Consider the following 27,918-nt stretch of genomic DNA (forward strand, 5'->3'; position numbering starts at 1 on the left):
CGCGTCGATCAAATCGGTAGCTATTCTTGCAACAATTTTTCATTGCTAAGATGGTCCAAAGGGTTCTCTCTATCCCTAAAAATTTTTCTTGGCACATAATGATCTTCAGCTGGTTCCATAAATTCAGCCATGTCGTCTTATTTTTGTCCGCGTTACTCTTAAGGTTACGATTTCCAAACCTTACATTATACTTAGGGAAATGACCGTTAAGGGGTTTTATGCAACACTTAATGCTTTTTAAGGGATTACTTAAGTGAAAAAAACAGCATTTAAGGGAAATTCTAAGTGTTTATGACGTTTCACTTAAAGAAACCCTTAAGTAACACTTAAAGGACAAATCCAGTGAAAAATGAACCTAGGGGTAATTAACACATGGTTACCGAGTCGATCGTTCCCTGCGATGCGTTTTCATGAAAATCGAATGTATCGAGTTTTATCTTTAAAAACAGATTAGCTCATAACACTAGTATATGGGGCACAGAGTAAGTAAAAGTAAATCGCTAGTTAATACCACTAACAAGGCTCAAAATAGCCTCACACTAACACGGTAGCATAATGAGGGTCCCTACATGCAAACCGAAGCATTGAGAACTTTGTAAGTGTACAGACAGTTTAACCCTCTGGGGACCAAGCTGTTTTTGGGGTCCTTGAGATGTTCTGACATGCCCTGACATTTGTGCTTTTTTCAGTTATTTATAAACATGTTAATGGCAAAGGTGTAAATTCACTCTATATAGCACAAACAGGGCTACCATAATATGCGAGCAACGTGTATGTAGATGTTTGTATTTTTAAGAGAATAATGTTTATGCGTGGTTATTGGAAAAAATTAAAATGAAAGTTGCTGAATTAAGACCACAAAACACATATTAAATATGTGTCCACAAGACTTTTGACTAATGGATGTTGTCCCTTTGAGTTCTAGCTTCAAAATAATGTAAAAATAGTCTTGCTTTATCGTTCACAAAAAAAAAATACATTGATTTAAATGGTGTAAAACAGGTTTTGCTTGGAAAGCCAATATGCGAGGGGGAGGAGTAGTTTACACCTTAGATTATGAATGTCCCACCCACTCTGCATAATGAGCCATTCACTCAGGTGTGAAACTGACTGAGCCACAATGCAAGGACAAAAGATGTATTTAGAAGAAGACTTATATTGACCATTTAAGATTTCGCTTACATCTCTCTTGTAAATATGTTTTGCTATTTTATTAAAAATGTTACAATTACAACAATAATTACAATTTCAACAATATTTCAAGTGTACTCTTTCTTTGTAAAAAAAAAAAAAAAAAAGATTATAGGCCTACATTTTATCATATGTATTCATTAGTTTGAATATAGCCAACATTGGAACATCTAACATCTTAGTCTATGAATTTATTTTTGACAAAAATAGTATTTTTTTTGCAGTTTAATACGTTGCTTATACAAATACATTTTATTTCAACATATTCCAGTCGATTTTTACTCATCTCAGTAGGCTATAGCAAAGCAGTTTATTCTTTCACACACAGACGCGCGATTCATATTTAGGCTAAACAGTCTTTACAAATATGTCCCCTTCATTCATCTCACAGAAAGGCGAGTCATATTATAGAAATGCGATTCATCTTTTTGCGGTTTACATAGGCCTACACTAACGTTATTCCATAACGTTATTCCACACGTGAGAAAAGAAAACAGCCTACCTCACTCCTCAGCGGAATCTGCTCCTCATTTCAGGAGATATTGCTCCTCATCAGCACTGTTCTGAGGAATATTTTCTCCATAAGGTAGGCTATAATGTCTCACTCGCGAGGAGTCGCGACGCGCTTTGTTTACAGCTGATGTGGGCGTTTCACAGCTATGAAATAGTTCTCAGAATTTGCGTTTGAATAGCACGCGCTCTCCGGGGAGTGGTCACATTACTGTGAATTAGGTCGTAATGAGCTCGACAGGAGTCGCTCTCTTTTTATACAGATTACAGAAGCTGAGAATATTTGTTTTTTATATAAATGACTTCATTTAAAAGATGCGATCTCAAGCTTTATGCCCGTGGGTCTGTTTGCCTGTTTGACTGAATTTTCGCGGAGTTATAGATCATTTTCGAACGCGTTTCAAATGGGAGTTTACTGACAGAGAGAAGGCAGAAATCGCATCATGTTAATTTTTCTTTATTTGTCAAAAAGCAAAACACTTTATTTTTATTGTGAGTATACAGAATGTATTGTATTGATGTATTACACGAAAATGAAAGATCAAAATTAACAGAGCATTTAGTGTTTATTTTCATTTCTAAAAAAAAAAAAACGAGCAAAACGCGCGGGCGCGTTTGTGGTCCCCAGAGGGTTAATAAGAAGATACTTTATAAAGACAGTACATTACGCATTTACAGACAGGATCCATCTTACTACTAGTGTTATGAGCTAATCTGTTTTTAAAGATAAAACTCTATACATTCGATTTTCATGAAAACGCATCGCAGGGAACGATCGACTCGGTAACCATGTGTTAATTACCCCTAGGTTCATTTTTCACTGGATTTGTCCTTTAAGGGTTTTTTTCTGCAACAACCTTAGGTTTAAGGGAAACATAAGGGCGAACTTAAGGGAAAATTACACTTAAGGTGCTTTATGCAACCGGGCACTGAAAATCACTGAAGTGCCTGGACCATCCACCAGAAAAGAGGAAAAACAAACAGAAAATGAACCTGATGCACCTTTTCACTTTTCTAACTCTTTAAGTACCTCACATGTCCCTTGTGAAGATTTTATAATTGATTGCATTTTATGTTGCAGCGAGTAAAGGTGCGTCACATTTGTGAATTTTGTGAAATTACACTGGCAAAAAGGTCCATTGACTATTGTCAGCAGTGTAGCGATGTAATGTATGAAGCACCACACAAAATTGCTGATCGTGTGGATTCTTATTGAAATGACTGAATTCACCAGTGAACATTCACAGAACAACAGATAATTTTACTGCACCTTAACTCTGTTAAAATGGAAAATGTTTTTTGCTTGTTGTGACATAAGGAATACTGTTTCCGGGTCAAAGCCTCTACTTCTACTTCCTCTATCTTGTTTCTAGATATTGAGAATACTCAACAACCATTTATGAACACTGTTGATTCAAGTCACACATTTAAGCTTTTCAAAAGCCCAGACTTCAACATTTTATGATTCAAAATAGCTGAATAACTAACCATCTGAGATTTTGGAATAGAGATAAAGGTTAAGATCATAATTTTCAGGAATATTACAGCACAATGAGTGTATATTAGCACTGTTTGTTGTTTGTTTTTGGCATCTTATAGAGCTTTTGGACTTGGAAACAGTGGCGTCAGACTTAAGCGGACTGAAACACGTTTTAAAATTAAGTGAAGATGGACATTTTTAATTAGTCAAAATTTTTAAAAAAATTACATTGATTTATTACATGGAACATGTGTTTTCCATGCATTTTGTTGAGATGTCCTTTCTTTGTGTAGCCTATTGTATACATATGGTTGATTATTCATGTTACTTGTGTATTATACAATTTTTTTGTGTGTGTATTCATTGATATTAATCTATTACTAGCTTTTTTCCCATGGTAATGGAAGTGTATGTATAAAAATGAATATAAAATATGTAATAAACAATTTTGTATTTGGTTCAATTTGTTTATTATAATAGAAGTCAAAGGTAACCATAGTAACAACATGAAATTAAATATAAAAAAAAATGAAATTTGGTTCCTGGAGGCACCCAAAGTGGTTCCACACAGTGCCTTATATAAGAGTTCCTCAGGAAACCTGTGTGGTTCCTCAGAGAACCACCCCTTTTTAAAGGGTGCCTAGAGGATCTACAGACGGTTCTGCTGGTGTGGCAAAGTGAAGAACCCCAAAAGGTTCCTCCAGGCACCTTTTATTTTTACAGTGTGGGCAAAGGAAATTAACCCCAACCTCACTGTCGGATGCAGGGAGGGCTGACAGGGAAATAACTTGCGCTCTAAAGGGAGTCGCAAGCACCTTCGGGACGTAGCCATGCCTTGGTTTGAGGATGACCTTAGAGTCATTAGGCCCAAATTCCAGACACGTAGCACTCACCGACAGCGCGTGTAGGTCGCCCACCCGTTTTACTGAGGCCAATGCCAGCAGAAAAGCGGTTTTGAAGGAAAGGTATTTCAGCTCCACCGCATGTAATGGTTCAAATGGGCCGCCTTTCATGGCCTCTAGGACCGTAGAAAGGTCCCAAACTGGAACCGAGGAGGGTTCAGCCTCCTAGCTCCCCTGAGGAAACGGATTATGAGGTCATTCTTTCCCAGCGACTGGCCATTTACAGGCTTCGTAAATGCTGCTATGGCCGCCACATACACCTTGAGCGCGGACGGGGTTCTCCCGCTGTCCAACAGCTCTTGCAAGAAAGAAAGCACCACCGTTACCTCACAATCTAGCAGGTCCAATTCATGAGCTGAACACCATTCAGCGATGAATGGGAAACCACAACAAGCCCAGAGCTGCCTACGCCTTTGACTCAAAGTGTGATTATTTGCCTTCATATTTTTGAGAAAAAAAAAAGTAACCAATTAAAATGTTTAACCGATTACAATAACTGCCCAAAGACTTTATACAAGAACATATATTAGACAAGTCTCCTGACCGAATTGTAAGCCATTTAAAATGCTTGTAATTTAGGCCAGACTCAACTTACTTTATCTAACCTGAGAATAATAAAAAAGGTTAATGGTGTTAAGATCAAAGTACACATTGCAAAACAATAAGTGTATTTTAAATACATTTTGGTATAGTTTTTTTTAGGGAACAGATGCTAAGGGCAGAATTTCCAAAGACAACTTTTGCCTATGTGTAAATGTAACAATGAGCAATTTGCAAAAAATAATAATTTGTAAAATATTTAAGTAACTATTTCAGAAATGTATTTTTGATTTTGCTCTGTTGACCTGTTATGATTAAATGTAGACTACAACACAATGAGCTGTATTTGAGTTCTACTTGAGTATAAAAACAGTATAGATAAAGGTTTATAGGAAAGGTGTTTTGAATTGCAAAAAAAATAAAAAAAATAATTCACAATCATGAAGTAAGCTTAATAATTATGACCTTTACCTTGTCAATAGTTTAACCTTGAATATCAGATATTGTTTAATTCAATTGAAATGGTGTAAGAAATTAATGTACCTGTACCCATTCAACTTTGAAAAGCCCTTTGGGCTGTCAAAATATTAATTAAACCAGTCCTCAAAAATGACAAAAACAAAAAAGTATCAAATAAATTCAGAAACGTGAAATAGCCTACATAAAAATTAACAACATAAAATGTATTAAAATAATTTCAATCCATGTGTCACATTTAAATCCGCCGCATAATGAGGCCGTCAAATCGCCAAATCATTTCATTGTGTTGTACATCAGGAGCAGTTGTGCAGTACATTGAGAGTTAAAGCGTGCACTGAAACACAAGCAGTTCCGCACGTTCACATTCTTCCTCCAACGAATGAACTGTCTTTGTTTTAGTGCGTGCACAAGAATAAAACTAATATTATAACGGCTTCCTGCTGCGTTAATGAAAGAGGAGTCAGGAGGGAAGCAAAATATGCTAAATAAGCTGCAGATGACATTTAATGTTGTGTCTGCTGGCTTTATTTCTTCAACAGCTTCAAGTTTAACACACTTTCGTACAGGCCTTTTCACGTTTATTTTCACACACCGCTTACTGCGCATATATTGAGACTTTTCTCAGTGATTAGCTTTTTTGATCTCCATTTAAATGGTACTGCTATTGAAGGAAAAATCTATTTGTTTATAGCTGAACTTGTAACAGTAAAGAAAGAACACAAAGCAACCCCAGTTTTGCCTGATTCTTATCTGGTAAACTGGCAAAACTGGTAAAACGATATTTGTGAGCAAGCAACTCGGGCGACCCGGGTTCGCTTCCAGTCAGTCGTGGTTCCTACATTCAATGTACATACACCTGTTCTCATTGTCTCACTGATGTTCTCTGGGTAAGTACTGGTATGCTGGAGTTTGTCTGAGGCAAATTCTCAAGCAGTGCCATTATTTATAAAGATTACTTTATTGTAGCCTATTTGAAGCACACTATAATGATGCCATTAGCACACTTCAAGTTTACTTGGAATCCCATTGCAATTTCACTAAAAGTATGTTATCAGTATAATATTAATGTATGTTCAACACTCTTACAGTGTAATTGAATTGCAATTGTAGTGTTACCAAAATACATTTGAAGTTTTTGCTGAGTGAATTCTGCATTTCAAAGCTTAAATACAAGAGTATACTTAAAGGGCCCCTATTATGGATTTTTGAAAATGACCTTTCATGTAGTGTGTAACAATGAATGAAAACATCATGCAAAGTTTTAAATCTGAAAGTGCACCGTATATAAAGTTATTGACTTTCAAAAGTAAGAGTCGACTCTGAGTCAATGAAATGAATTGTTTTTCAAACGAGTCATAAGCCATTTCGTTGTGACGTCAAGACGAAACATTCGCATATTGCCCGCCCACTTATTGCACGCAGACACCAGGGAAAACTTGAACCTCAAACCGGCAGCTGATTCCTGTGGATACTGGATAGCATCATGTCGAGAAGACGGCGCTGTGCTCTATAATGTGAAGGTAAAGCGAGTTTTTAGTTTACAGTGTAGGAAGCCTCAGGACAGCTGGCAGTGGGCGTTTTTGTTTTCAAATGCGCTGTACACGTAGGCCAATCACAACAGAGAGAGCTGTCTGGCCAATCAGAGCAGAGTAGCTCGCGGAAAGGCGGGATTTAGAGAGAATGTGATGATGTGCAAATGTATATTATGAGGAAATTAAACAGTTTTTTTTTTACCTTTGATGCATGTAAACATTTTGTAGGAGACTCCACAAAAACATTAGGGGACTTTAAAATAGCATAATAGGGGCCCTTTAAGAATACTTGGAATAGTTCCACTTTAGCACAAACAAGTATATTAAATACAACTTTAGTTGCACTTTAGCACTACTTTTGGACAACTAAAATGCATTTAGTACAAAATTAGTTGTTCCAATTTAGCTAATTTTAAGTATACCAATTTATAGTGTGGCATAAATACACTTAGTTATAGGCTACTTAATAAATTGTACTTAAGTATACTATTTTTTTCAATTGGGGAGACTTTTTAATGTTTACTTTTCTATTATGTTGGTATTTAAAAGTTTCTGTTATGTTAGTGTTTTGGGCGGTTACCATTGTAAAGTGTTGAGCTTGTGCTTGGGTTGAGGACCTGCTAACAAGAATTCAAATTCAGTTGTTTTGTCATAACACAATGATTTTGCAGAGATTAAAAACAAACATTAATGTCAATAAAAACTAGTTGGTTGTGTGGAACCACTGTCCATAATTGAATTGAGTTAAAGTATATATATTTTTGAGTGTAATCCAACTGATCCTCCTCATATTTAATGTCTCTTCGGGGTCATTGTGAGACCAAGATGGGAACAGTGCCAAAAGTTATTGTCACACCCCTACAACTACAACTCTCCTCCCATTTGTTGCTACCTGTATATACAGTAAGAGTATGAACCGGAGGAGCCTATACAGCAATAGATTCATCCCTGCAGAGGACAACGTAAAGGAAATTGCAATCAAATTCAAAACTAAATCATTCGAAAAATGGATCCCAGAAATCAGCCTCAAGGTGCCTGGAATTCATCTGAGAAATCAGGAATGCTGCAGCCTACAGCACCACCACCAGCATACCAGGACAATCCTGCTGGATACCCTTCATCCTTTCCAAGCCAGCCAGTGCCCCAGGGCCCCTATGCCCAAGGGCCATATCCAGGGCAATCTGTGGTCGCCGTGCAGCCTACAGTTTTTGTGACCGCCGCTCCACTGGCCAATCCAGAGCCAGATTACCTGTGTTATTCCATCTTTACCATGCTGTGCTGCTGCTTACCTCTGGGTATCGCTGCACTGGTTTTCTCCTGCTCCGTAAGTATTAGTACTTTCCTTTTATTTATTTATTTATTTCCTTTTATTATTTCTTTAGTCTTTATATAAGCATAATTAAACATGACATCTCATTATAAATCAAATAAAAAAAGCATTTCATGCGATAGAGAAGTCAAAATATGTAGGCATGTATTTACCATGGTTTACATTTTAGTGTTAAGTAATGTAAAATATAAAAAATATAAAGAGCAAGGAGCTTGATAATCATCAAGTTCATAATTACAGGGATTAATTATTTATTTATCATTACCCTTTAAGGCACGCAAAGAAAAAACTATAGAAAATTTGTATTGTATGTATAATGTATAAATGTATGTATAAATAATGTATACATAATATTTCTGTGGAAATCATATGCAGAACTATCTGAGGAAGTTTTTCAAAAATTACTGTTGTTGAATCTGCAAGATTAAACTTGTAAGCAAAAACTATTTTTAATACTGCAGTGATAACTAATAAATGTTTTGTTCTTGACATTCAGCGTTTAAATCAGCCCGGTCTCACCCCAAAACGTCATGTACTGACGTGTCTTGACCAAACGGCAACATACGACGAATAGGGTACCCCTAAAACGTCCATATGAGACGAAGACATAATCGCACCAGCAGCGCCTGCTAGCGGTACCCTAACGCATACCTAAACCTACCCATAACCCGAATAGTCACATATGGACGTTTTAGGGGTACCCTTTTCGTCGTATGTTGCCGTTTGGTCAAGACACGTCAGTATGTGACGTTTTGGGGTGAGACTGTGTTATTTAAATAGTAAATATGTCTCTGTCAGGTTGAGTTCACTTAAATAATTTCATAACTAAAAAAGAGATGCACCTGACAACTAAACAGGTCAGGGGCCTGTTACAACTTGAGCTTGTGGGATATGAAAGCATTATAAAGTTCCTTCTTCCAGCAGATAGCTGCCATGTTCCACTGATAAACACGGATGGGCGTTGGTCCAGTTTAAATGACTTTCAGTTCGTGAGAAAGAGGTGTGGCACTGGAGACCCCCTCAACAGCAACACATTTTTAAGAGAAAACTATTATAGTAGTTTAGTTAATACTGTTGTAATCCAGTATAGGCTACATAATTTGACTGAAAACAAAAGCTAAGAAACAGTGTTCACTCAGAAACTGAAAGTTAATGTAACAGCATGTTTTCAAGTAACAGCTAAACAAATTGGTAACACTTTACAATAAGGTTCCTTTATTAAACATTAGTAAATGTATTAACTAACATGAACTAACAATGAGCAATACATTTACTACTGTTTTTGTTAATCTTTGTTAATGTTAGTTAATGAAAATAAAGCTGTTCATTGTTTGTTCATGTTAGTTCACAGTGCATTACCTAATGTTAACAAGATTTTAATAAAGTATTAGTAAATGTTGAAATTAACATTAACAAAGATGAACAAATGCTGTATAAGTGCAGTTCATTATTAGTTAATGTTAACTAATGTAGTTAACTAATGAACCTTATTGTAAAGTGTTACCAACAAATTCTTAGAAATTATAAAGTAAAGTTTATACTTTCTCTAAGTAAATTCACCCTTTATAACATTTTCTTAAGTAATGCTTATAAAAATATTTTTCATGCTAATATTGATCATTTTTAAATTTCTGAGTAATGTTTACTTAATTTTTTTAAACATCAATTCATTTGTGAAGCATTAATAATCATGTGTGTAAAAAATATATTTTAATGAATATTTGAATCATTTTTATTCAATATTTGAATTATACATTTATTAACAATTTATTAAAAGATAAAACCAAAAGGTAAAAATAAAAATAATCTTCTTTCCACAATTCTCTTTTACTACAAAAGCAAAAGAACGAGGTTAGATAAGCTAATCACATGTAGGCTATAATACTGCAAAGTTAAATGAACTTACTTTACATTAAACATCTGCCTAAATTATGTTAATATGTGAAAAACTATATTTACAAGCTATTTTTTTTCATCACAGATGTAGTTTGCTAACAACTGCTATGTTGTTAAATGCTACATGTACTGTACTAGACTAACTGGACTTCACATCACTTGTATTGTTGGTTTGTCTATTATTCTGTCTATTACCAGCCGTTCCCTAACTGTACTGTGTCTATGAAAACTATATTGTAAGTAGCCTATGTCCCAGGGGTAATCAAAATACTGGAAACAGGCTGTAAACAAGTGGTGACAGGCATAAAAGCATCTGCTAAATTATTAACTTGGTTTTCAATATGCATAATAAGAGTACATTAGCAAATGTTGTCCAAAAACCTGATTGAACACATAAATCCAGTCTTAGTTTAATCTCCTTCCTTACGGGAAATCTCCTAAATCGTGGGGGAAATTCCAGGCCTGTCACCACTTGTTTACAGCCTGTTTCCAGTATTTTGATTACCCCTGGGACATACTTACAATATAGTTTTCATAGACACAGTACAGTTAGGGAACGGCTGGTCATCTAAAATGTGTTGAATTTTCAAGTTTATCTGAGAAGCTTGATTAGTTGGTCAGGTGTGTTTGAATGGGTTAAAGCCATGCAAACAGCAGATGTTTTATGTCTCTGACACTCTGTCTGTCAAAGCTTTGGCAAAGCAGCCCAAACCAGTCAAACTGATAGAAATGTCTAATTACAAAGTAAACAACTCAGAATAAAGATCCATGAGCAAGCAAATTTTTTTGAGCACTCATTTAAATGAAAGGTTTCCTGCAACCTATAGGATTTGCATTAGGATTAACATTAATTTGCATTATTACCAATAAAAAGTAAATGAAATGTTTAAAACGTATACATTTGATGACATGTTGGTGTGACTTGGTTTAAATAAATAAACAAAAATATATAATTTTGATTGCTTGTCAAAGTAGTGTTTCAAACACCTTTGACCTGAATCTTCAATCAAATGGAAATAAAACTTTATATGTTGAACTATATGACAACCCATCCACAAAGTGGAGTTTGTTCCCTCATTTGAGAATTCCCCCCTGGCTCAAAGAAATATTATGAAGGTTAAAGAGTAGCAAAACTCGAGAGCACGTAGATGTGAATTTTAGAACTTGTACAATAAATATTCATACTTGTACACTCACAGCTCCAATGTGAAAACCTGAAAAATAAAAATCTGAAGTTGAATGTTGAAATGTGCACTGGCAGACAATAGTCACAAACCTGTATTCAGAATTTGAAGCTGCAGACAAGTAATTTCTGAGAATGGCATTTTACACATTTGTGACTAGCCTACTTGTCTGCAGCTTCAAATTCAGAATACAGGTTTGTGACTATTGTCTGCGAGTGCAAATTTCAACATTCAACTTCAGATTTTTATTTTACAGGTTTTCACATTGGAGCTGTGAGTGTAAATGTTCACGTACAAGTACGAATATTTATTGTACAAGTTCTCAAATTCACATCTACGTGCTCTCGAGTTTTGCTACTCTTTTATGCCTTCAGAAATTCAGAATGAGAACAGAGGTTAACATTATGTTTCACTATTGTTTTCACAGACTCGAAATGCCAACTACTCTGGACAACAAGCATTAGCAGAGAAGAACTCCAAAACGGCACGCATCCTGAATCATGTCGCCGTTGCTCTTGGGCTTGTTTGCACTGTTTTGTTCATTGTCTTAGAGATTTATTATGAATGAATAACAGCTATTAGAGCTGTCATGTTTAGATGCAGATTAGAAACAGATTTGGTTCTCAGCATTTGAAATGTTATTTGCTCATTGTACTTAAAAAATACGCCGATTATGGTATGTTTAAAACAATGAAAGCTTTGTTTGGCTAATTCAATTTTATAATGAAAATTTTTTTCTTGTTTTTTCTTAATTATTGAATTACATTTTCAGTTATTAATAACATAAATATATTCTTAGTGCATATGAGATGTCAACAAGAAGCATGTCTCAGCCAGGTTTGTCAATTGATTATTATACAATTATTGGGGTCCAATTGAAACATTTCAGTGGTGGTCTGTGGTCTATCTATCTATCTATCTATCTATCTATCTATCTATCTATCTATCTGGGGCCTTTCGTCTGAGGAGGCAAGGTAGGCAGTGCTTCCTCGAATGAATTGGATGATAAAAGAATCCAAGGTACAAAAATAAAACAATGGAAAAAATATGCAATTAAAAAATGTGTACACTGTTTGACAGCGACACCTGCGGTTAAAGTTACAGCGGGTTGTGGGTCTCTCTTGCCTCCCTGAGTGCAATGAGTTTGAGGTCTGGGGGATAATTGAGAATGAATGGGTAAAAGTCACATGAGAGGACGCTGTCTCTGACGCTGTTCATCAGATTGTACTACCCACATACTGTACATATACTTTGTTTAATATGTCTTCAAGATGGAAGATCTTTTAAGAAACCCCCATTGAATTGAACAATGTGAGGATATATACATTTTTTAAATATGACTTAAGTTATTACATTTTAGCAGAAGAGTTTGTCTATAACTCTATAAACCAAGATGTGCAACACAAGTTTCAACTGTGCAGGAAGTGATGTGTCTGACAGTTTAACAACTACACCTTCCTGAGAATTTATGAGAAGGGAATTTTGTCAGACAATCAAACAACCAAAAATACCACAAAGACTGTTAGTTCCCTTCAAACAACATCAACAGTAAAAGTGTTTGTCAAATAGGATTTGATGAACAGTAACCTGATTTTTTAAAAAGGAAGAAAAAGAAAAAAGAAGTTTGAAAAAACTCAGTTAAATGGAATAAAAGAAAGAAAGAAAAAAAACATGCTCAGGAATCATTAAATCATATGTCTCCTGGTATTTCATTTTCCTGATGTTGATTCCACCAAGTCACGTCTGCAGTCAAACAAAAAAAGTTCCAGTAAACAGGAAATCTGTGCAAAATTCTCTCACTCCTCCCCTTACAGTACAACACAACCAGTAACCAGAAGAGAAACTTGACACACATAACAGATCAATCTTCACCTGACTACACACCAGAGACAGACGTACAGATCTTTCTTATTCCTTCAGGGCTGCAGGAAAAATATCAAAGACAAACATGGATCCCAAAAAGTATCCAATGGAAGCAGAGCAGCCTTTACTTCCACTGGAGCAGGACCCTCCAGAATACTCCATTGGATTCCCTCCCTCTGAGAGTTATCCCAGCACTTCAGGTCAACCTGCGCAGCATTATGGAGCTCCGGCAGCATCTGGCCAGTACATACAAGGGCCATATCCAGGGCAGACTGTGGTCACTGTGCAGCCTCCAGTTAATGTGTCCTTCACTCCACTGACCAATCCAGAGCCAGATTACCTGTGCTATTCCATCTTTACCCTGCTGTGCTGCTGCTTACCTCTGGGATCGGCTGCTCTTGTTTACTCCATCACAGTAAGTATTGGTTCATACACCTGTCTCACCTCGCTTAGCACATTTACAAATGATCGGCCTACTCTTCAAAATAAATAAATAAATAATTTAACCTTTATTTGTAAAATAATATAGGACATAAATATTGTTTTGAAATTGTTTATAGAGTACCGTTAAATTACTTTATATTAAGGGCTAAACAAGACTTCAGGGTCATGATTCATGCCAGTATGAAGGAATCAATGTGGAACTGAAACAGACAATAGAGACAGTCAAAATAATGAGGTCATAGTTGTACTAGAATATTAACCAAGGTTCATATTAGAATTACTTAAATCTTAATAAAGTCTTTATTGTTTACAGCCTGCATTTTTAATGATTAGGCCTATTTAACGTCATGGATCAAGGTTGAATTTAAATCAAAAAGAGTTTGCTATTCGAATCAACATTGATATTGTGACGTTGTTTGAACCTCTGTTTAAAATTTAAGCATTGTATTTTTAGCATGTTGTTAACCTTTTTACGTCTAGGTCTATTTATAGCATTAAATGCTGTTTTGTGGCTTCCAGTAACTTTCGTTTTTAAAGAAAGGGTGTGGCTCGCTAAAAAATAAAGATTACAAAAGGGTGTTTTCGCAGTGATGCCATAGAAGAACCACTTTTGGTCCCCCCCCCCAAAAAAAATTTTTTGTGAAAAGTTCTAAAAATATATTTTTTTATTAGTTTGAAAAAATCAAAAGAAACTTTTTCACTATAAAGAACCTTTAGTGCAATGGAAAGATTCCATGGATGTTAAAGGTTCTTCACTGAACCATTGGTGTCGATAAAAAAACTCCTAAGATGAACTCCTAATTATTTTTAGGAGTTCATTGTTCAAAAACAACTTTGTGAATTGCTGTCAATTTACAGTAGATCCTTTCTCTCTTTTGAGTAAAACATAAAACAATAAACTATGCATTAGGCTACAGAAGTTTAAATTACAGAAGTCATCTAGCTATCACACTGCTATCGCTTGTTTTCTCCAATACTTTAGGCCTGTATTCACCTTATTCTTAACTTAGGAGTCATTTTAATTTTGAATGTTCAAGGCTTTCGGTGTTAATTATCTTCTCCAGTTAGCTGTGCAAAAACAGTTTATTATGGTGAATGACGTTGTAAACAGGTATTTCTTTACATATTATTTTAATTTATTAACGTAGCCTACTAATAAGCACACTAGTTTGTAGCACAAACAGTTTTAAGTCAGTCACACAGAAGAGAAGCGCCATGCTTAGCTGCGGTTAATGAAAAGGAAGCCTCTATCCTATACAGAAAATATTGCTTCCGTGTTGAAAAATTCATAATACAGAATTAAATAGTATAGGCCACGTGCTTTAAAATAGTATGAAACTGCTAGTTAATTATTATTATTTTTTTTAAATCTAGTCAGCTTTATTAAAATTTAAGGTGTGTTCGAAATCGGCTGCGGCTGGATGTAACCGATCGGCGAGTGTTGTCGCGTGCAGGAGGGGAGGAGCTGAAAATGGAGACGTGATGTCGGACACTTTCTGCAAATATTGTGTATATTGTGTATATGTGTAAATATTGCAAAACTGCAAATATAGCCTAATGCACTCCAAGCACTGATGTTTAAAAACTCTGATTTTTTTTTTTTTTTACAGCTACCATAAATCAAATATACAACAAGCCTATGTTATTTCTAATTTTCTTCTTAGTTTAGTTGCATTTTGTGTTTTCTTATTGTGTTTATATTCTGACCTGTGAAGACCTTTGATTTGATTTTATACATGTCACTTAAGAAAGTTTTTATACCAATATTTGTGATATTATTGTAATTTACTTTCACAGACTCGGGATGCTAACATGTTTGGACACCAACCAATAGCAAGCAGAAACTCCAGAATGTCTCGCATCCTTAACCATGTCAGTGTTGCTGTTGGCCTCCTCTTCTGGTTGATCACTGTCATCTATATCATTCTTGCTGTCATTGCAGTTACAAACATTGGCTATGACTATGACAATAACAATAAATATAGACCATATTATAGACCATAAGTGTAAGAAATAGGTAGGACACCAGAAAGCTATAGATGGTGAGGGAACATGAACTTTTTTTGAATACACAGGCATTTGGTGGTCTGCTTTTAAATGTTGGTGTTGCTCAAGTTATTGGTATGAGAGCTGTAATACTCCAAATGTATTAATTTCATGCAACTCATCTGCCTTATTATTATTTACATAGCCTAATTAAAACACATGTTTTTTTAAAGTTCATTATTGTATTTTTAAAACAATGAAAGCTTTGACTGTACATGTATCATCAATTAAAACATTTATTTTTCTTCTTATCTTTATGTTATATCATTAAACTTTGGTAATCAATAAGAAATGTATTTAACATTATGAGTCTGATGTTTTATTTGATCAAACTTTTAAAAAGTATCTGAAAACACAAAGACAATTGTCTGTTCTCTTACGAGAGTTCTCTCGTACTGCGTTTGAAAAACGCTGTGGGAAAAGTCTCTTTTCACGAAACACTGAAGCAAAAATTATCCTTTAATTTTCATATATGTAAAACGCGTTGCGGCAGCAGCAGTCAGCTGAAGCAAGACGGCTTGTCCGCTCATTGGCTGCTCTGCGGCAACTGCATAAGCCTATCGAGCGAGGCCTGAGGTGACGTCAGGCCAATGAGGGCGCTTCGCGCCCTCCTCGCCGCTTCCCGCCGAGACGGGCGTGGCTTACCTCTATAAAAGGAGCTCGAGAAGGCTGATTCACTTGATTTTTAATCTCTTCAGCGAAGCGCACGCATCGCTGGATCACGGAAGCAGCGTCGTTCGAAGCAAGCACTTCAGCGGGACGAGCCCTCGAAGCCGCTGGCCAACGCCGCCTTCTACAGCCGTACCTGCTGCGCTTTCCGACGCCGATATCCTTTACTGTTGCTCTGTTTTGTGTGTGTGTGTGAGTGTTCTCGCAGCACTCACCCCCTAAAAGAGCGGCGTCTTTCTAAAGATGCCTAAATCCTGCGGCTCGTGCAGAGCCCCACTCGCCGAGGGAGACAACCACGTCATCTGTGTTTCCTGCCTCGGTGAGGACCATGCAGTGCTCGCGCTCGCTGACGGCGGCTGCCCTCACTGCGAGCTTTTGCCTATGGTGGCTCTGAGGACCCGCCTGGCATCCTTTTCGAAGCCTGCATTCACCGCCGCGATGCCGCGCCGTAAGAAGCGCCGCTCGCAGCGGGTCCCGGAACCCGCTCCAGCCCGACCAAGCTCGCCGGTTCGCCCGCCAGCTTCACCGGCCTCGCCCGAATCACTTCCTGATGCTCAGCGCCCGCAGTCTGCCGCCGCTTCATCAGAGGAAGTTGTTTCAGAGGCCGCGTCGGGGGAAAAGGATTCCTGTTCTCTCCTGGCTTCAGGCAGCGAGGATTGGGCGAGCTCTGAGGATCTCGCGCCTCCTGCCCGAAAGCCCTCAGCGAGAGCCAACATTGAGACGGAGCTCATGCGAGTACTCGCGCTGGCCGCGGCGAGCCTCGGCCTCGAGTGGTCTGCACCGGAGCCCCCCTCTCGCACCCTGCTTGATGGTAGCTTCCTCCCCGGTGAGCGCACTTCTCCGGATTATGCACTGTATGCCTGAAATAGCTTCCGGTGATCAGTGTTTTTATCCCAGCACGCACGGCGTTTTGCAAGGGGTTCCCGCAGCGTTTTTCAAACGCAGTACGAGAGAACTCTCGTAAGAGAACGTACTCGGTTACTAACGTAACCTCGGTTCTCTCTAGAAGAGGGAACGAGTACTGCGTTCCCTTGCCGTGCGTTTGGTTCACTCTGGTTCGCTTCGGCGATCAAAATCAAGTGAATCAGCCTTCTCGAGCTCCTTTTATAGAGGTAAGCCACGCCCGTCTCGGCGGGAAGCGGCGAGGAGGGCGCGAAGCGCCCTCATTGGCCTGACGTCACCTCAGGCCTCGCTCGATAGGCTTATGCAGTTGCCGCAGAGCAGCCAATGAGCGGACAAGCCGTCTTGCTTCAGCTGACTGCTGCTGCCGCAACGCGTTTTACATATATGAAAATTAAAGGATAATTTTTGCTTCAGTGTTTCGTGAAAAGAGACTTTTCCCACAGCGTTTTTCAAACGCAGTACTCGTTCCCTCTTCTAGAGAGAACCGAGGTTACGTTAGTAACCGAGTACGTTTTCCATACTTACATTTTCTAATGTTTGGCCTCCCATGCCGGAAAGACGGGTTCGAATCCCGCTCCTTACAATTGACCTATGGCTAAGCCACGCCCCCTCCACTCACTCGGACAAACAGTCAACATTCGGTAACAGGCACTATAGCGGCAGCTGTCACAGTAGGAGACATTTCACAGGAGGCAATTGATGATTTTTGGAGACAGAAAGATTATATATCATCTCGAAGTCACCAAAAGGGCCTTAACTATACTGTATTGTTCCAGAGACAACAAATAAAGATAAAAAGAATAGGTGGTACTGGCTTCTTTATTCCATGTGGCACACCAAGCATGTCTCCATTACAACCTCTTCCTCTAGGGAATGCACTTCATCTTATACACCACATTACTGCCACCTGCAGGCTTAAATCAGTACTCATCACACTAGATACTCATTACATCTTTTTCCTTTTTTTTTTTTTTTTTCTTTTTTTTTTTTTACACAATCTTTTTTTTTTTTTTTTTTTCTCATAAGTCCATTCGAACAGGAGCTTTTCGAACTCGATTAGTTCTCCGCAAGAGAGGCATGTCAGTCTTTGGTACAGATAATTCGAGTTCAGGAATTTGTTCTGCAGAATTAAACATACCTGGAGATAGCATTTCATGACATTGCAGATCAACAGGGGGCATTTCACAAGACTGCAGTTCTGCAGACAGGGTTGGCTCATCAACAATAGGACATTTCTCTGCAGTCTTAAGCAAGCTCTGTCGATTTCTCCGCAATGTTTGTCCATCTTCTGTTTGAACCAGATATGATCTTGGGTTTACCTCTTTTAGGACTGTAGCTTTCTTCTTCCATCCAGTAGGCTCCGCAATTCTAACTGTATCTCGTTCAGAAAGAGGTTTCAGATGTCGAGCTCCCTTGTCATAATATTCTTTCTGCTTCTTTTTAAGATGTTGCATCTCTTTCAGTGATAGACTGTTGTTTTCTGTTTTCAGGGATACTTTTGGCAGTGTATCACGCAGTTTTCGGTTCATCAATAACTCACCAGGAGACAATCCACAACTGAGTGGAGAAGAACGGTAACTCAGAAGAGACAGATTTATATCAGACCTGCTTGCTGCGGCTTTTTTCATAAGTCTTTTTACAATTTGGACCCCTTTTTCTGCTTTACCATTTGCCTTTGGATAAAATGGGCTTGAAGTAGTATGTTTAAAACCATACTGTTCCGCAAACAGTTTGAATTCACAACTAGTGTACTGAGGACCATTGTCACTTTGCACAATATGAGGAATTCCATGCCTTGCAAAGATGCTTTTCATGCGTTGAATCAGATCATTCGATGTTGTATGATGGAGCTGTTCAACTTCAGGATAATTGGAATAATAATCGATAACCACCAGATAATCCTTACCATTCAACTGGAAAAGATCAGTTCCTACTTTTTGCCACGGTTCAGTAGGATGAGCAGCTATCATCATAGGTTCTTTGGCCAGTTTATAATGATGACTCAGACAGACGTCACACTGATTGATGTATTTCTCAATGTGCACATTAATTCCAGGCCAGAAAACAGCTTGTCTAGCTCTTCTCTTACATTTTTCGATACCAAGATGTCCCTCGTGAATTCTACGAAGCATGTCGTGGCGCATTGATACTGGAATGACAATTCTGTTTTTTCTCAACAGCATGCCCTCAACCACACTCAGTTCTGCCCTTAAAGGAAAGTACTGTGGACACTTGCCTTTGATCCATCCATGTTGAAGGTGTGCAATAACCCTCTGCAATTCAGCGTCCTTTGCAGTTTCCTCTGCGATCAGCTTTAACATCTCATCTGAAACTGGTAATGCTGAATACACCATACTCACATGTCTCTCAACTTCGTCCATTTTGCTGATCTCCGAAGCTACTGGTGCTCGAGACAGTGCATCAGCCACAATGATATACTTTCCCGGTGTATAGACTAGATTCAGATCATATCTCTGTAATTTCATCATCATGCGTTGAATTCGAGGTGACATATCATTTAAGTTCTTTTGAATGATGGAGATTAATGGTTTATGATCTGTCTCTACTGTAAAAGTAGGTAATCCATAGACATATCCATGAAATTTTTCACAGCCAAATACTAAACCCAAAGTCTCCTTCTCTATTTGTGAATATCGTCTTTCAGTCTCTGTCATAGATCGAGAAGCATAGGCCACAGGTCTCCAGGAATCCTCAAAGGCCTGAAGAAGCACCGCCCCCAATCCATCCTGGGAGGCATCTGTAGAGATCTTAGTTGGTCGTGTGTGATCAAAAAAAACAAGGACAGGTTCAGTAGTAAGAGTCTCTTTTAACTGCTTCCATTCTTGATCATGTACTGAAGTCCAGACAAACTCCTGATCATTCTGTAACAACTTTCTCATATGGGTAGTTTTAGCTGACAAATTTGGCAGAAATTTTCCCAGGAAGTTCACCATTCCCAAAGCACGCAGAATTCCTTTCTTATCTGTAGGTGGAGGCATATCAAGGAGGGCTTGCACTTTTGCTGGATGTGGCTCCACACCTTTTGCAGACAGCTTGTCCCCTAAGAACGTGATCTCTGTAACTCCAAATTGGCACTTTTTCTGATTGAGCTTTAAATCATGTGCTCGAACTCTTTCCATCACTTTTACTAATCGCTGATTATGTTGTTGAATGGTGGATCCCCACACCACAATATCATCAATATATACTCGAACACCTTCTAGACCTTCAATAAGGGTTTCCATGGCTCGATGAAAAATCTCAGGAGCTGATTTGATTCCAAAAGGAAGTCGAAGAAAACAATATCGCCCAAAGGGAGTATTAAATGTACAATACTGGCTACTCTCAGAATCCAATCGGATCTGCCAGAATCCTTGAGATGCATCTAATTTGCTAAAAAACTTAGCTCCTGACATGTCACTAATGATCTCTTCACGGGTGGGTATCTGGTAATGTTCTCGTTTGATGCTATCATTTAGGTCTTTAGGATCTAAGCACACTCTTAAATCACCATTAGGCTTCTTCACACATGTTATGGAGTTTACCCAGTCTGTAGGTTGATCAATCCGTTGGATTACTCCTGATTGGGTCATGCGATCCAATTCCTTTTTCAAGGCCTCACGCAGAGGTGCAGGGACCCTCCGAGGAGCATGTATGACTGGAGAAGCATCATCTTTCAGTTGTATTTTATAGGTAAATGGCAGTGTGCCTTGACCTTCAAAAACATCTGGAAATTGTTTGACAATGTCAGTTATATTGTCACAGACAGGCTGTAAGACTACCGTTTCCTTATTGACTTGATACACTCTTTTAACCAAATGAAGGTCTTCACACGCTTTATCTCCTAAAAGAGATTCATGACCATTGGGAACTACAACAAACATCAAACTCTTCATCTTTCCTTTTACTTGTATGTTTAGTCTGCATATTCCTCGTGTTTCAATTGGTTGTCCATTATAGGCTTTGAGGGGAACTGTACGTTTTTTAATTAGAGGTTTTTCTTTCAGTGCTTTCACATCTCTGATGTTAATTAAATTAACTTTTGCACCCGTATCTAATTTAAAGGGTACTACAGTCCCATTCACCACAAGAGGAACAATCCACATCGAAGACTTGACTGAATCATCACTTGATACACACGTTTCAGCATCCAGATTTACTTTCTTTTCAGAAACCATGTTCACATAAAATGAGTCGCTCAAATCACTGTCATCTGCCTCCTCCACTAAATGCACTTTATTTTCCTTCTTCATGTCTTTTGAAAAACACATTTTTGCAAAGTGGTTGGGGCCATTACACTTAGAACATCTTTTTCCGAAAGCTGGGCACTGTCTGAACTTATGTTTGGTCCCACAGCGCTTGCATGAGAATGTTTCATTGTCATTATCTCTGAAACCTCTTGTATCATTGTCTCTGAAACCTCGTGTGTTACCTCTTCTCTTGTCTCTGAAGGAAATGGCGTCAACTTCTACACTCTGAAATGACATAGCGGCTGTATTAGTCCCATCAAACTGCTTCACTTGCTGTCTCGCTACTTCACTGGATTGGCACAATTTGACAGCATACTCCAAGGTGAGTTCTGATTCTCGTAACAATCTTTCTCTCAGTTTCTTCTCATAGATACCAAAAACAATCTGATCACGAATCATTGAATCTCTCAATTCACTAAAGTTACAAGTCTTTGCCTTTATCTTGAGATCAGTCAGAAAGTAATCAAAAGCCTCTCCTTCATGCTGCACACGTGTTCTGAATACATATCGTTCATATGTCTCGTTCTTCCTTGACAAACAATGAGCATCAAATTTTTCCAGTACCTTATCCAGTTTCTTCTTGTCTGCCTCTTCATCAAAATTAAAGGTGTTATAGACCTCCACGGCATCAGCTCCAGCAATGGTAAGTAACAGGGCGATTTTTCTTTCATCCACAGCTGCTTGTTGTCCAACAGCAACAACATACAACTCAAACTGCTGTTTGAAAGTCCTCCAATGTGCATCAACATTTCCACACAACTTCAGCGATCCCGGTGGTTTAATGGCATCCATTGGGTTTTTCGGACCCCACTCCTGGTACCATGTATTGTTCCAGAGACAACAAATAAAGATAAAAAGAATAGGTGGTACTGGCTTCTTTATTCCATGTGGCACACCAAGCATGTCTCCATTACAACCTCTTCCTCTAGGGAATGCACTTCATCTTATACACCACATTACTGCCACCTGCAGGCTTAAATCAGTACTCATCACACTAGATACTCATTACATATACATTGGAGGGTTATATTAATAATTTCATTGTTGAGAAGGTCGATGAAAAGCTTCAGCTCCAGACAAAGATTTACAGGTCACAGTGTAAACTTACACGTTATAGTTTGGTGCTATTTCGCTTCAAACGCTCGCTTTATACGCGCGTCCTATTCGCTTTGGACGCGTGAATGGATTAAAAATGTTCAAGCGTCGAACTAGACGCGATACGCGCGAATTTGACGCTCTATTTGCGTTTGGTGTGAACGCAGCATAATGAACAGGCTGCGATGTCAAGATTGCAATGCTGGATGAGTGTGTATCAGAGAGAGAGAGAGGCGCGGGCGCGATCGAACAGTGGAAACATAAAAACATACTCCATTTTGTTCATACAGGACATCATTACAACTGCAAAGTGTTTAGCCTACTTATATTTGTGTAAAACACAACATTGTGTCTGGCTACGCAGCTACAACGCAGCTAGAAGCTAGGCTAACGTTATGTTAGAGATGTTAAAGATAACGTTCAAACACGTTGTTTACTTACCTTAGAACAGATGTAGACATCCTTGTTTAATTGCGTTTAGTTGGTGTTGTGGTCTACCGCATAACTTAATCCAGAGACACTTATCTCGGTTGAAATGTGGCTTGGGAAAGGGTAAAAAATACACACCGTCGCCCAGCCTCTCAGGATACCTTGTTGGAGTTGAATGTACCCCATGCACACCGTTTGACCATTTTAAACTTAAAATGACAAGAAAAAACATATAAAAACGAATGAAAACTGACTAACTGCAATGCATTTCAATGGACGTGGAAGCAGAGAATGTCCGAGTGTATGGGTTAGCTATGCGCACTGTGATTGGCTCAACGCGTTTGGGGGCGTGGCTTAGCCATAGGTCAATTGGTGTAGTGACCCAGATGGGAGTGAGGTGTAGGGTAAGTATAACGGAGGCCAGCTAGTAAGAGCTGTGCGAGTAAACCTCACTCCTCTGGCCACAGGAGGCGCAATGCGGCGACTGATACTAGTGGATGCAGTCTTTAGAGTCCTTGTTTGCCGCCCAACACACATGCCTGAAACAGCAGTTGAAATCCTGCTCTAAGAGTAGAACTGGAGTGTTTACACATGCATCTTTGAAAATTGAGCCACATGCAAACAAGAAAATGTTGTGCACACCGGGATGCTAAAAAGGGTCTCACGCACTAAATGAGGACGACCACCCACACCGTCATTTTTGTTGTGTGCACCTGCGTGCTAGCGAGCGACCAACATCAAGCTTTTTAAAAAAAGAAGCAAAAATATCACAGAATGGTCCCATGTGACGTGTTATATATTCCACGTGTTCTGGGGGAAAATAAAAAAATATAAAAAAATAAAAAAATTGAATGTATTCAAATTTAAAGAAAATCCTGACCTTGGCCATTGGTCTTCTGTGCACAGCTGCGCGACGTGCACGTTCATGTGACTCTATTAGCGCCGCAGTTCAGTCTAAATCACCCAGAAAAGCACAAGTTTTCAAGGTTAATAAAAATGTGACATGAAATACAACGGCTAGAAAAAAAATCATCTGTTTGACAACACGTGTGCTGCAAATGCTCACAGTGCAAACATACAGAAACACACTGCAAATACTCACACAATCATTATTTACAGGGGTGATATAATGCCCTTTTCACAAGATGTAAAAATAAATATCTGATGTCCCCAGCGTGTGTATGTGAAGCTTTAGCTCAAAATACCCTGCATATATTTTTATATAGCATGTTAAAGTTGTCACTTTTTGAGGGTGAGCAAAAACGCCTCGTTTTGTGTCTGTCCCTTTAAATGCAAATGAGCTGCTGCTCCCAGCACAGGGGACAGCGCTTCAAGAGCTCTTGTCCTTGAAAAGAGACTGAAAATTTCAAAAACTTTTAGTCTTTTATGTTCAAACCGGAGTCAGAAAGATAGAGAGACTCAAGAAGTGAAAACATGTAGACAACATTTCTGAATGGTAAGTTGATGAATTTATGTAGCTTATGTGTAGTTATCGTCTAGCCACTGATTAGCATATTCTATCTTGATAATCTATAAATCGTGTTCCGGGGGCGGAGTTAATGTAAATATTGGGGTTGGTGATGTCACTAACCCGGGAGGAATGTTGTATAGTCCCTACCAGCCGTTTGTTGTAGTGCTTAAAAAGCAATTTTTTAAAAGAAAATATCTCCCTTTGCTTTGAACTTCGCGTCGTAACTTTGCAGATGTTGTTTATGCTCAAACAGCAACATTACACACTAACTAAAGTTAGAAAAGTGAAATCATGATCAACCACCCCTTTAAATGTATGCATATGGGTGACAAGGCATTAATCGCGGTGTTATTCTAGGATCATTGAGATACTATTGTAGTTTTTTTTTATATCATAGAGCAAATTACATTCAAGTAGAATACGTTTTAACCCCCTTTTTTCCTTACATTAACAAAGAACAAATAAAATAAGATAAAACAAGTAATCAACAGCGATGCAAAAAATCATGTCTCACATACAAGTGTCATCACCACTAGATCCATTGAAGTATTGGAGTTCCATTTTCAAAACGATCCACACAATCACAGGTACATTGTAAGCAATTATGTGGTCATGCAAGGTTAGTTTTATGAAGAACCGGTCGCCAGATGTCCAGAAATCCGTCATTGTTATCATGTAGAAAATATGTAAGTCTCTCCAGAGGGAATATCCTCAAGACCTCTGTGTACCAGTCCTCAATTGTAGGACAGTCACTGGAAATCCAAAATTTCAAAATAGTCTTTCTTGCCACATAAAGAAGAATTTCCGTCAGTTTCGCGTTATGCTTGTCCCTTGCATTTTTCCAATTTAGCAGCGAGAACACAATGAAACGGTGAAAGTTCTAAATTATATCCCAATAGCGTGCTCACTTCATTTTTAACATCGGTCCAATATTTTTGAATTTTAACACACTTCCAAAACATATGTGCATATGTCCCTATTTCAATATTGCATTTACAGCAGTATGGTGAACTAAGGCCCAGCTTGCCTCTTAACAAAAGTGTAAAGTGGAGTCTGTGTAATATTTTAAATTGTGTTTCTCGGTCAGAGTTACACCTCAAAATCTTGAGTGTGTTTTTTATCAGCAAAGTCCATTTCTCTTCATTTATTTCTATCCCTAAATCAGTTTGCCATTGCCTTTTAAGATGATCTGTTGTAAATGTAATATTTGATGAAAATGTTTTATATACATGGGAAATAAATCTCTTTGGTTTATTATCTGTAAGAATGCGCTCCAAGAATGTCAGATTTGGGGGTTGTATTGATTTTGGGATATAATGTCTAATTTGTAAGTAACGGAAGAAATGAGACGAGTGTAAAGAGTACCTGTTCTTTAAAGCCTCAAATGACTCCAATGACTCTCCTTCATACAGTTTGACAAGCTGGTCCAAACCTCTCTCATACCAAAGTTTAAACATCACAGAGTCTTGACATGATGGAATAAAGTCTGGATTTTGATATGTTGCGGCCAATAACGAAAAATGATCTTTCAGTTTAAAAAACAACAACATTTTGTGCCGTGTGTTAATGGTGTTCGACACAATGAAGTTGTTCTGCAATTCTAATTTAGTCTTTTTATAGGATATAAAAGGACAGTATTTTAATGATACAAGACCACAACAACTGGATTCTATATCAATCCATGTATTTGAAGCATCAGGATTCACCCATTCATATATATACCGCAATTGTACGGCCCAATAGTAGAGATGAATATTTGGAACAGCTAAACCTGCCTGATCTCTATTTCTCTGTAATTTACTCATTTTCATTCTTACTTTTTTCCCCTGCCAGATATACTGAGTAAATAGTTTTTCCAGCCTTGAAAACCAAGAGTTTGGAACCGAGTTTGGTAACATTTGTAAGGGATACATGAGACTAGGGAGTATATTCATGTTGAGTATGCTTATACGTCCCAACCAGGATACAGGTAATGTTTTCCACCTATCTAAGTCCTCTCCTATACGCACCAGCACTGGGTCTAAATTCAATTTAAACAATTTTTTTAGACAAGGGCTCACTTTTATACCAAGATAAGTTATTTCTTTGGGTGCCCACCGAAAAGGAAATCCCATGGGTGGATCCGAGCCTGTCATTGGCATTGCTTCTGTTTTTAAGTTCTGATAAGCTCTGCGAAGGGTTCAATGGCTAACGCGAACAAGAGAGGACTCAGAGGGCATCCCTGTCGCGTACCACGCTCCAGAGGAAAGATATTTGAGCAATGAGAGTTGGTAATCACAGCTGCTTTAGGGGATGAATACAACAGTTTTACCCAATCTTTAAATTTATTGCCCAGTTGAAATCTATCCATCGCATAAAATAAATATGTCCATTCGACTCTGTCAATGCTTTTAATGAGTCAAAGGACACTATCAAGCCCTTGATGTTTTTATTGTTAGCACATTGTATGATGTTTAGGAGTCTGCGTATGTTATGAAACGAGTTCCTCCCTTTTATAAACCCTGATTGATCGCGTTTGATTAATAATCTTATCAAAGATTCTAGTCTTAGGCTTAAAATTTTTGCTAGTATTTTGGCATCAACATTAATTAGTGAGATTGGTCTATAGGACGCTGGGTCCTCTGGATCCTTATCCTTTTTTAAGATAAGACAGAAATTTGCATGTGTCATTGTTTCTGGTAAATGTTGAGTTGTGGTAAAACTATAGTTAAATGTTCTTAATAAATAGGGAACAATCTTTTTCTTTAAATGCTTTAAACCATTCTACAGGGAGCCCATCAGGGCCGGGGGCTTTTCCATTGTTCATCAAGGACAGTGCTTTCAAAATTTCCTTTTCATCAATGGGCCTGCCTAGGATCTCCTGTTGTTCTTCTGTTAATGTGGGTAATTTAATCTGTGAGAAGTACTTTTCAAGATCTTCCTTGGGACTAATATTTTCAGACTTATATAGAGATACATAAAAGGAGACAAAAACAGAGCTAATACGGTTTCTATCAAAATGTCTTATCCCTTTAGAATCTCTAATTGACCCTATGGTATTGTTAGTTTCCCTCTGGCTAAGCAAACGAGCCAAATATTTACTGGGTTTGTTGCCATATTCATATAACCGTTGTTTTTGATAAAACAATGACCTGGAGGCTTTTTCATTAATAACTGAATTGAGAGCTGCTCTTATTGATTGCACATTAATAAGATTAGCTCTTGTAGCATTAGATTTGTGAGCTGTCTCTGCTGTCTTTAAATCCTTTTCCAGTTGGGTCTGTTTCCTCAATAGCTCTTTCTTCTTGTGCGACATATCGTGCGACAAATCGTGAATCCCCGAATATAGGCCTTGGCAGCTTCCCACAAAAACTCAGGATTTGTGTCCTCATTGTCATTTTTATCAAAATACAAATCAAGCTCCTCCTCCATCTTTTTCTTAAATTCCTTATCATTTAGAATATAGGATGGAAACCGCCATTTTGTTGCTTTGGTTGTTGTATCACATATGTTAAAATCTAAATAGACCGGAGCATGGTCACTTAAATAGATAGATCCTATATGTTTACTTCATGTGTAATATAGCCCCAGAATTATGCTGAATGATGCTGGATGTTGGTGATCTATCCAATAACTTGTCCAATTTAACCGCATTTAAACTGCAAATTCAGATCCAATTCTAGTCCAAAATGACGATAGCGGTGGAGTGGGTGCATAAATATTC

The 27,918-nt window shown here is 38.1% G+C and overlaps 1 long non-coding RNA gene across 1 annotated transcript; it reads left to right on the forward strand.

Moving 5' to 3' along the window:
* The first annotated feature begins 7,531 nt into the window (after positions 1–7,531).
* Positions 7,532–15,697, forward strand: LOC311066661. Its single transcript, XR_014603123.1, has 3 exons — positions 7,532–7,959; positions 11,473–13,323; positions 15,150–15,697. It is a non-coding gene; the product is annotated as an uncharacterized lncRNA (long non-coding RNA).
* The last annotated feature ends 12,221 nt before the right edge of the window (positions 15,698–27,918 follow it).

Source organism: Abramis brama (assembly GCF_963993115.1).
Source record: "Abramis brama genome assembly, chromosome: 17".
Classification (NCBI taxonomy): Eukaryota; Metazoa; Chordata; class Actinopteri; order Cypriniformes; family Leuciscidae; genus Abramis; species Abramis brama.